Below are 11,990 nucleotides of genomic sequence, written 5' to 3'. Positions count from 1 at the left end.
GACCATGTTTGTGAAATAATAATTCTTGAACCACCCGACCGATCTCGATCAAATTTTCAACATAGATGAGGTACGGGCCTAGGATGTTTTTTATCATTTCACTTTGACGGTGCAAGTTAGAGGAGGGAGAAATATAAAAGTGATCTAAAATGACCGATATTAGTACCGAATTCATAGTTTTCATGCTCGCTGTGATGAGCAGTGACATTTCCGATGAAGTTTAAATTCAAATTCAGCCTCACAACTTGGTTAGGAGAGGGAGGCATATATAAAAATGATCAGAAATTACTGATGTCAGAGAGTGATTCAAGTAATAGTTAAAAGTGACTGACTAATTGAATACATGACTAACTGTTCTTATTTTAACCCAGTGATAAGGAGCAATTGACGCTAGTGAGCTAATAAATTGTAACTGAATTATCTCATTAGTTTTAGGTTGTAACACGTTACTAAAATGTTTACTTATAGTACAATATTTGATTCTTTATTTACTGTCTGTTTAATAATATTTCAGATTATTTATAATTTATTTAAATTTACAGGTGTCTTTGAAATTTGCGATGGCAACGTGCTTGTTATTCTGTATAGTTAAGATATTAAAATGTTCCAAGGATTTCGAGAGGAAGAAGAAGAGTTACTTTAAACAAACTTTGGTACCTAAAAAGATATAAGTTCTGAATATTGGTTTTAAGAAACTTTGTCAGCTTTTTTTATCTCTGATTTTCACTGCCTGGTTTGAACTCAAACTAAAGGATAAAAGCAACCTAACAGACATACAGAATGAATTAAAATAGTGTGGGCTTTATCCCAGACTGTTCGCCATTTATTAACTATCTACCCGAGAATTTAATACCAAATAATATCAGTAGCTAGTCAAAATCGGAGGAAAAAACACTGTATATCTCATCATGTAACTATCACTTTACTTCGACAGCATACTTCTCAGCAAATTCTTCCTCAAACTGTCCTTTTAGATGGACTGCCAGTATTTTTATATTCTCTCCAATAAAATATAAGCATATCAATTTCCTTAATAGGCATTTCAAAAGGGATAACATGGCCAATGTCTCGTAGATTTCAAATGCAATGCAATTTTAGTGTGGTATAGTAGCAATGTGTAGTTAACAGTTGATAAGAAAGAAAAGATTTTCTTAAATGTAATTATGGCATTAATACGTTTTATACAGAAATATCGTTATAAGGATTTATTTATTTATTTTGATCAGTAGAAATACTAGGGTATTATTTGGAGAATATTAATTGACCAACCCAAGGAAACTAAAGTTTAAGAAACCAAGATTGTTCATGCCTTTGTACACGAGGTATTCCTAACTCTAATTGCCAACCTGCATCTGCACTCCAAGTTATAAATTTCCTGTTTCCTGTTTCTCTACGCTAACAACTTTTCAAATAATAGAAGATATTAGCTGCTATTCTCCATCTACTTTAATACACAGTGGATTCAACTACGTACGCTAGCACAATCATTTAATGCAAATAGCAGCGTATAATTTTATCATATAAAAGTAGCGGCATGGTAACTTTACAGCAAAACAATAGGAATTTTTTAGGGTATTGTTCAAATACAACATAATGTTTGGTTTCATATTTCAGGCCAGTTTCCGTTTCTTGTTCAAATATTAGAACTTCCAAACAGGAATCATAATTGTGGAGGAACTATTTTGACAACAGAGTGCATTCTAACAGCTTATCATTGTTTAATGAAACGAGACGAGTACATGGTACGTAATCATACAGAAATAAGACACTGAGAAATAATTTTACGTAAATATTCTGTATCAAATAGAAAGAGAGATTTGGTATAGATTTGTGAAAATTGAAACATTGAAGAGAATACATTGAAAATATTTAAATAGTCATCACATAATACTATGTCAGCTAAATTAGATAGAAATAGTTTTAATGGCTTAAGCACATTATGGGATTCAAATTGATCAAAATGGTAATTATGAACAGAGTGAAGATCTAAAAATGTTCCAATTAACTTAATAAGAAATAAAGACAAAGCTTTCTCCAAATTAAATTCTTGACAGAGGCCAGGAAAACACGAATACTGCTGTGCTCCTACCATCACCAACTTGAGTGAACGAAGGTTTAGAATATGTTTCAACAGGTGCAAAAAATAATTGAATATCTTATGATAACACATACTCGACCACCACAGAGAAGCAAGTAAACACTGTTGAAGGCCTAACTATAAACTTAATTGAATTTTCTTTACTAATCTTCTAGTTGGGGTTGAGATATAATGTTGGAGTCTGGAAGAACATGTCTTCCAGACAAATCACAACAGTAAAGCTAATTTTAAGGATAACCTACTACCGTAATTTGAATTCAATCCAATAGATATAACACATAGACCACGAATACAATTAACGGACTTCAATTAATTTCATGACCACTAATACATCAAGACCTTCAAATGATTAGATAAAGCTATAGATGTCTTATTTTACCTTCATGTGATATTTTAAAACAAGAAACAAACCAAGCGGTAGTATTCGTTAGCTTGGAGTGGTCATTTTCATTATTGAAATTCCAGACGCCCTTAAACATTCACTTCCGATTTAATTATTTATGCAGCACCACCGTAATATTTAACCGCACAATATCGTAAACCAGAATAACACTTTACGGTAATTATGTAACAATGCTTTTGAAAAAATATATATTTCTTTCCCTTGAAAAAACTGTTAAACTGACTAATTCTGGTACTCGTAATATGTAATTAGCTTATACGTAGCTGAAGAATACAATAGAATAGACAGTGCCCACTTTCACAGTAGTGATCGAATGGCTAAGCCATTTTCTCCTAGCACCTTCGTGTGTACATAATTCATAACTTTCCGCCAGTGGCGCTGAAAAAAATACATCTTTATTTCATGTTGCATAATTCTTAAGCAATACCTTCCAAGATTTTTTGTTTTAAAGTGTGGATAAAAATTTCCACCCGTAACACACATATTGTAGAAAATTGTTCAGAATATTTCGTAAAAGGCAATTTGTGTGATATAAATGTTGTTATGTAATTATATTAATATTTTAAATAATAATATTCCAATTATTAAAGTTACTTTAGTTCAATTCTATTGTGAAGATGTTTCCTTCCTCGCTTTGCTATGTAACTTCAAGTATGTGTGTGTAAAAGTTATTCATGAAACAGCAACCAGTTTACATTTTGATAGTTATACTGAATAATTTAGGTTTTAAAATTCCGTCTTCATCATTGAAACACTAAATTCGTTCATTTTATTTGTTTTTTATTCAAGATTATAGCAGCGCAACATGACCAAAAGAGTGATGAAGGAGTAGAACAGGAAAGAAAGATTCTTCAAATACAGTCTCCTGCGACGTTTGACTTGTAGGTACAAACACTGGTTTTTGTTATTTCAGAAGAAACTGCAATGATATATTTTGATTCTAGTATTAGAAAATTTAAACTTAATTGTGAACCTAATAGTGCTTGAATTTTCAATCTATTTTGATTATTATGCTTTAGTTTCAATGATATGTACTGATTAACAAACGCATTGATTCTGACAGTAATCAAATTGTAGGGCAGTAATGAAGTAAAATATCCCGAATGAAAATTTCATGAAAATCATGAAAATTTCCCGTGGAAACATGCCCTTACGGATCAGAGTAGAACGTAGAGAACTTTAGAGATCGATAATGTTAAGTATCTGGGAAGTTTTTTTTTTTTTTTTTTTTTTTTTTGACGAGAAACGCTTGCTGCACCAAAGAGATCAGGTCAACAATTGCCTTAGCCAAGGAAGCATTCAACAAGAAATGATCACTTTTAACTAGCAGGCTTAATGTTGAACTAAGGAAGAAATTGGTCATTTCTTATGCAGGGTTCAGAAAACAGAACATTATGGAAGTTAGAGGACCTATCAATCTTACTGTAATATTTCGCTAGATAAATCTTGTTTCTATTGTTATAACCTCTTGGTATTTATAAATAGACACTCAGGTACAGACATGAAACGTTGAAACCATTTTACGTTGAAACCAATAAGTGAAAAATAGAAAGGAAAATGGATAGAACTTGACAAAGCCTCATAATTAAAACTAATATTAAAATACTTATGTATAGAATTTAAAACAATACTGGATCTTTGAATCCGTGAATTTAAAATTACAAAAATTGTAACGGATTTAGACAGTCTTCCACTTTAACCAGTGACATACAGCGTACTTCCAAAACTCTGAATAAATACACCACTTTTAGTTTTCGACATATTGATTTATGCGAAGAAGATTCCTGTATTTCGTTTCAGGTGAACATTTTACTGACTTCTTGAATTTACAGGGTTCTTCTTCAGGGGTATTTAATTGCCTTTTACTTTCTGAAAATTAAATGATTATATGCTTTTAATACTAGTTTGTTCCTTAGTATTAAAAATGAACATCCGAAAGAGGGGGGTGCATTCAGATGCAGAAAGCATATATCAGGATTTTAAAACAAATTGCATTAAATTATGCCAAATATTATAAATTTACAAATAAAATGAGGGGACCCACGTGAGCTTTGGGGAACTCGGGCCCCCTCGGCCCCCCAGGGTCGGTGCCCTTGCTATTAGGAATTAGCGTTACACACAAACTAAAATACGTATTTTGCTTTTTTATCTAGATAAGAAGGATTAAAGGATAGAAAGTTAAAAAATATTTTATGTGTTACGCATAAAACAAAATGTCTGAATACGTATTCATATTTTTTTCTTATGCGCTACAAGCTTACCTTAGTACGATTATGTATTTACTAGTCACCTTGTAGTAGTATATAAGGTAGTAAGCGTTATGTTTATTTTGTCAAATGTATTAAGTACATCATATTAAAATAACCTTACAAAAATTGTCTTACTTTTCAGATACGCATGATCTTACAAATTGTTCCATAAAAATCACAATTTTGTTTCATAACTTTTAAGAGCATTTCCAGTAGAAGCCACTGAACATACCTTACTAATATTAATAACATACCATACCATTATTATTATTATTATTATTATTATTATTAATTTTTTATTTTAGAGGAAACATGCAGAATGACATAGCGCTTGGAAAGTTGGATTCTCCTTTAAAGTTTAACAAATTTGTGTCAGCAATACCTCTAGCAAAATCAGAAATTCCATTTGGTAAGCGTCTGATTATAGTATATACGCATGAATATACACCGTAAAAAAATCGTTGTGTTATTTCAACGATATGCCTATGTGTTAAGAGTCTTCATCCCGGCGAAATTAAAATACCGCTAATTTTACAGTAATTATGTGATATCTTCAAATAGATAAAAGATAATTGAAATATGGAACAAGAGTCCTAGACAATATCATTTTACATGAGATACCGTTATTACGACTCACTTATTTGCTTTCGATTTCGAGCCAGTTTGAACATCGGCATTTATTTTCGTGTTTCTAAACGGCTGAAAACGGAAAACCACTTGGTGATTTGTGATATCGGTACCTCATACAAAATAATATTGTCTAGAACGCTCTTGTTCCACATTTCGATTATCTTTTTTCTATTTGAAGATATCACATAATTACTGTAAAGTTAGCGGTGTTTCAATTTCGCCGGGATGAAGACTCTTAACACGATTGTGTTAAAATATAACACAAACATGTGGTTAGAACTACTCACTCTCCATTTGGAGTTGTGTGTCAAATGCCAGTAGTTGAAATGATACACAGCCTGTGTGTTAAATTATCACAAGTGTAGAATCTTCGGTGTTGTTTTCTGCGTGATTGCCAAATATGTTGGACATCTAATTATAAAGGCTTATGTACTGAAGCTACACACAAACACAGTAGAAAGAAATACTTAAACAAATTCAGGTATTCATAAAATTTCAACATACAAACCTCGCGATGTGTTCTCAATTGTTTTACATAATATTTCTGAAGAAATATGTCAACGGCGACAAACAACACCGTATTACTGTGTTACTTCAACGCTGACTGTGTTTCAAAACTGGCGGAAAAGCAGTAGGAACACGATTAAGAGGCAAACATACTGTAAGGATATAGGTAACACTTTCCTATCATTCTTGAACAAATTGCTGGTGAAGGTTGTGTTTCGAACCATCAAGAAATACTTCACAATAAGTGTTGGGGAGGACGACAAAACAGTTTATGAAGATTTTATATATGAAGTGTTCTGTGGTTCACTATTATTATTTTAAAAGTAGAATTTTCGGTAGTCGTAAGCATGCACACTACAAGCTTTTCCAATAGAGAAAAATGGTTCCGTCAACACCGCACACAGAGTTATTTCATCACCGAAATAGGTGTTGTAGTAACACAGAACTGGAGTCGAACTAACACAAAAAACGGTGTTAATCTGGTGGTCTGGCCTTGAGTTTTAACGCAGGGAGTGTTGAATAATACCAAAACGGTGTTACTTATACGACTTTGACATTGAATTATGACACAGATTGTGTGTTAAAATAATAAGAAAATGGCGTTGAAACAACACAAGGTCTGTGTTATATTGATACTTGAGAAGATGTAATATAAACACAAAATAATTAACACACTACACACTGTGTTATTTTCTTTTGTGTTGGTACAACACCGCCACAAGTAACACTCAATACTTTTCCCACACTACTGACCCTGACATGGTGTGGAATCCACACCGAAAATACTAACACAGATCAGAATTTAACACCGCTCAACATCAGTTCTGTTATAAACGTAACATATCCGCTGTGTTAAACGCTATGTTGAATTAACACCGTATAATGGTAGTCACGCTGGAACCACTGCCCTGTGTTAAATTTGAGTTGAATTAACACAACTATTTTTTACTGTGTAGCCTATAACTCCATAGCCTTAGAAAGGTTTATCAAATTATTTAGTAATTAAATTTTACAATTTAATATACTTAAGAAATGAACATAATAGTTGCTACAGACACTCTCGAAATAAAATATTATGAACTTCGTTTAGTATCTTGAAGTAGTCTATTTAGAAAAAGAATTTACAGGTTTATGTTTCACGTTTTTGGTCAATAGGATACCAGGAGGCAGGTGGTTAATGAAACTGAATGACTGTGAAAAGAATAGGAGAGATGAAAATGTGGAAAAAGCTGGGAAAACCATAAGAAAACAAATGAATATGTTGTTGTACATTGTAACCTAAAAACAAATATATTATATTGCCTCAGTTCATCAATTTCTATTTTGTATGAATTAATATGTATAATTCATTGCATAAATAATGAACACGCATTAAATAGAATTGATTTAGAACTCCATATATATATATATATATATATATATGCCATCTGCATAACAACTAAATCAGAGACGTCTTTATAGTTCGGCATTCTAATGAGTTATATCTTAATTATTAGAATAAACAGGTACATAGATATTGTACCATTTTCTTAGCAACTGAAATAAACATCGGTTCGTTGTCATAGAGACAAGTAAATAACATGAGTGAACACAAATACTTGAAATAAACAACAAACAAATCCATATTGATTAAATCATTTTAGATTACATTTCTTTTTCTGTTTCCTGATTTATGTAATATTTCTAAGTGCTTTTTCCCTAAAGATGGAAATACACAGTGTTTTATCCAGGCGTCTTAGGAGGGAAAAATCCCACCCGCAAAGTTTTGAAATTATAGGGGTATCCATATATATATATATATATATATATATATATATATATATATATATATATATATATATATATATCCAGTTTCAAATTTAACGTGCAGTCTATGTTTTTCAAATTTGGGAGTTTTCACTCAATGTCCTTTTTTCTATTCCGCAAAAGATCACTTTTTTTCATGATACCATTTTTATGTTCCCCAGTTACCTTGTTATTTCGAGAAAACGCTTGCTAAAATTCCCTGCAAAATTCGCTTTTATCTGAGAGGCTGAAGACTAAAGCAATATGTATAAGCCCGAAGCAACGACAGAAAAAAAATCAGTGTGTAGATCGGGTTTTAAGGTGGTGTATCTCTGCTTTTTGAGGTGTAATGCTTGGAGTGTTATATTTCATTATAATATAGTTATTTGAAGTATCCGAAATTTAATCGACTAGAACGTTGATGATAATATGTCGTGTTTAAAGAGGAAATAAAACTAACATGTGGCTTTTGGCACTAGACAATAGTAGTGCTCTTTATTCAGTATGTAGTATACAGTGTCGTCTTTAGGATGTTGTTTCGGGAAGGGGGGGGGTAGACTATGCACAACACGTTAATAAGCGCTTACATTTTTGCTTAGAAATGGTTGTTGTACGTGGAATTTCGGGAGACTTGAGCTCGATAGCCATCGCTCTGAATACGCCACTGGTAGTATATATTTTAAAGATAGACCATTTCCAAAATGTTCTGATGGGTACTTTCATAACAAAAGATTTCACAAACTGGTATAAAAGTACAGGTAAAAGTTCAAAATATGATAATCTTTTGATACATGAACAAAGCGAATCTCATAGAAAAGTTGTGAGATCGAGCAAAAGTTGCGAAGCAAACATATTGTACTCCTGCATATACTCTGTAAAACAGGCAGAAGGAAATTTTCAAATGTTAAATAACTGTAAAGCTAGCATATTTCATGCTCAAGAACGAAATTCCCCAAACAACGAAGTATGAACCTCTCATCAATTTTGCAGCACATTTGGATCATAGTGACCAAATTGCGAAGTTTATCGCCTGTTCCCGGGAAAACGCAACATATAGAAGTACTACAACAGAAGAGTAAGAATGAGTAACTAATTATAACTGTTTTCATTCAATTTTAAAGAAGTATGCAGAGAAGAATATAAAGTTGAGTGATATCTTCAAGTATAACTTCAAGTGGATGTTATTGGGGACGGTTTTCCTACACTACAACATCTAGCTAACATATTAAGTGTGTGTCCTATAAGTACCTGCAAAGTTGAAAGACCATTCTTAAGTATAGCACCAATTTGTACTAAATTAAGACAATAACTTACACCACATCACTTAAATTCTCTTGTGTTAATATATATTGAAGGTCCTCGTGAACTTGAGCTTTTCCATATAAGAAATAAAAATCTGGTAAGATGAACCCCTAAGAAGAATTGCACTGCCTTCTTTTAAAACTTAAAATGGAAAATATGTTGGTATATTAAAAATTTGTATTTAAATATTTAGTTCACTAAAAGGTAAGAACCTTTTAGATTAATCTTAATATTTTAATAACTGAATAAATATGAATATTTGATCTAATGTGTAGCAGTGAAGAACAAAGATACAGTTCTCTGAAAGTATATAGACGGCTTCTTTGCACACAATAATAAAAGTGTGGGTTGCGTAAGGTACACTCACGTCCAAAATGATTGTCGCATGTCTACAACTATCTTCTTGTAAGAATATAATTTGATAATTATTTTGCAGGGTACTTTTAATACTGATACTACGTGTTTAATCGGGAAATCTATATTTGTGGTAAATTTCATAGGAAAAGAGTTACAAATACGAAAATATGAACGAGTAAAACGAAATGTTGCTAAATGGAAAGTTTTATTTTCGTTTTATTGTTCTTATTTACTGCTCTTTTGACATGAAATTTTCCACATTCATGCCTTTGCCGATTATACATATACTAACATTATAAGAAATACCTGGCGAATTCGTTATCAAATTATATTCTTACAACATATTTATAGACATGCGACAATAATTTTGGACATGAGTGTACATGGTACTTTCCACATTTTAAATGGGCCCGATCCCTAGAACTTTAGATTCTCCCGCAAATCCGAGGTGACTGGATAAAACACTGGAAATACATCAAACATTATCGTTGCAACACCAAAACCTCACGTGACCGGCGATCAGAAGTGTCACTAGGGAAAGGCAAGGGAACACGAGCCCACCTCTTAGTGGATATTTGTACTCCCAGTTTTTCAAGGATGAACAAAATTAAATTTATAAATTAGGATAAAAAGCATCATACATATTAGTTCTGAAATTATAAGGCTACTTTCCAATTATATTTTCCAAGATTGCATAAACGGAAAGATTTATCTTGTAATTGTTTCATTTTGATCTATCACACTCTTTTGAATGTTTCTCGGTGGCGTTTAAAAAACAGCAGATCCATTGTCACCTGACTGCAAGCTTACCGAATTATTACTCTGTACGCTTGTGTACGTTGCAGTGTTGCCAACAACCTGTCAAGGAAAAAGGCTAGATGAGCTTCAGAAATAAGCTTTAATACGAAGAAAATAGCTAGATTTTCAACTGTTAAACTACAGTATAACCCACATTGTAGATTTTAAACCCTTGTATCTAGGATTATAACAGTTCTAGTAAAATTTGAGATGTTGAATTTTATTCGCTGACGCCTAAAAAGCATCATACATGACTTTAAATAATATAAAATGCAACAACTCAGCTGATTTATGAAAATCAATAGCCATTATTATCAATCGAATTGAAATAAGTCATCAGTAATTACGCCGCAGCTAGCCCAAGCGCTGGAACTGGACGCACCATCGTTAGATTGTGGATTGGTTGTGTAGACTGTCGTCCCAATTGTCCTTTGTACTTCTTTCTGCAGGTCATAGTCTTTACAACACTTCTTATTTCTCCGTATATTAGAAAAGCGCTCGACTTCTTGGATTTTACAAGAATACCGTAGAATCCAGGGAAGGATAAGTTGAAAAAACTTGCATAGAATCACGATGTTTTTTTGCCATCAGGATGTTGGGATGGATAATATCTCTTAGCTTTTATGTCGAACTTGCAAAACTGACATCGGGCTTTTGTTCGATTTAAAGGAATTTCCAGGATCCAATCATTGAATTAGTTTTCCACGAGCCATTGTTTTCGAAACCTCTGTTGGTATTAAGATAACATTAGCTTTTTTATTACAGATAAAAGAAATCCCCAATATCCGAAATGTATAAGCTAAATGTTTATTACTAACACATACTGCTCGTAAGTACTGAACGAAGATTCATGTGACTTCATTATTGGGTAAAAGATTTACAAAAAATAAAATTCATATGTAATCTTTTATTCCCAAGTGATAAAACAACATAGTGGGATAGTATTTTTTTGTTGTCATGAACTAAAATTGGTAATTAGATCTCTTCCTTTTTTCTTTTAATGAACTGAAACATTTTCCGTAGCTTGAAGAACCGAACAGTTATTAAATTTGTATTACAAAACTCTCATTCTTGCGATGAAATGCGAAATTAAAACAATTAAAAGTAGCAAACGAGGCCGTTACAGGAGCAACATTAAAATTCTTTCTGAGGTCTGTGAAGTTGGCCTACCCAAATTAGCTTACCCACTTTTATCTACATGAGCCGTTAGTTTCTCGTTAGTTCCTGTTAGTTCTTACTAAAGTTATGTTAGTTCCGCGATTTTAAAGAAATTATACACAAAAAACAATGGGTAGGTCAACTTCATACGTGAAGTTGGCGTACCCAACAAGATTTACAGATTTTTCGACATGAATCGTTAGTTCCTCGTTATTTCCCGTTAGTTCTTACTAAAGATCCGTTAGTTCCTTGATTTTATACAAATTAAAGCATAAATAAAAATGTGTGTGTAGGTTAACTTCACATGCGAAGTTGTCGAACCCAACAAGTTTTCCCACATTTTTCGGCATAAATCGTTAGTTCCTTGTTAAGTCCCGTTAGTTCTTACAAAAGTTCGGTTTGTTCCGTGATTTTAAAGAAATTATACACAAAAACCAATGGGAATTCTAACTTCACATGTGAAGTCGGCATACCCAACAAGTTTTCCCAGATTTCTCGACATGAATCCTTAGTTTCTCGTTAGTTCACGTTAGTTCTTACAAAAAGTTCCATCAATTTCGCTATTTTATACAAGTTAGAGTATAAGTAAAGTTGGTGGGTAGAGAAGACTTGATATGTTAAGCTGGTGTACCAAAGCAGCTTAAATACATTTTACTACGTGATTCGTTAGTTCTTCTATAATTCCCTTTAGTTTTTACCAAAG

The sequence above is a fragment of the Thermobia domestica genome, chromosome 10 (genome assembly GCF_964235325.1).
Source record: "Thermobia domestica chromosome 10, izTheDome1.hap1.1, whole genome shotgun sequence".
NCBI lineage: Eukaryota > Metazoa > Arthropoda > Insecta > Zygentoma > Lepismatidae > Thermobia > Thermobia domestica.
Note: the sequence above shows the minus strand (reverse complement) of the source record.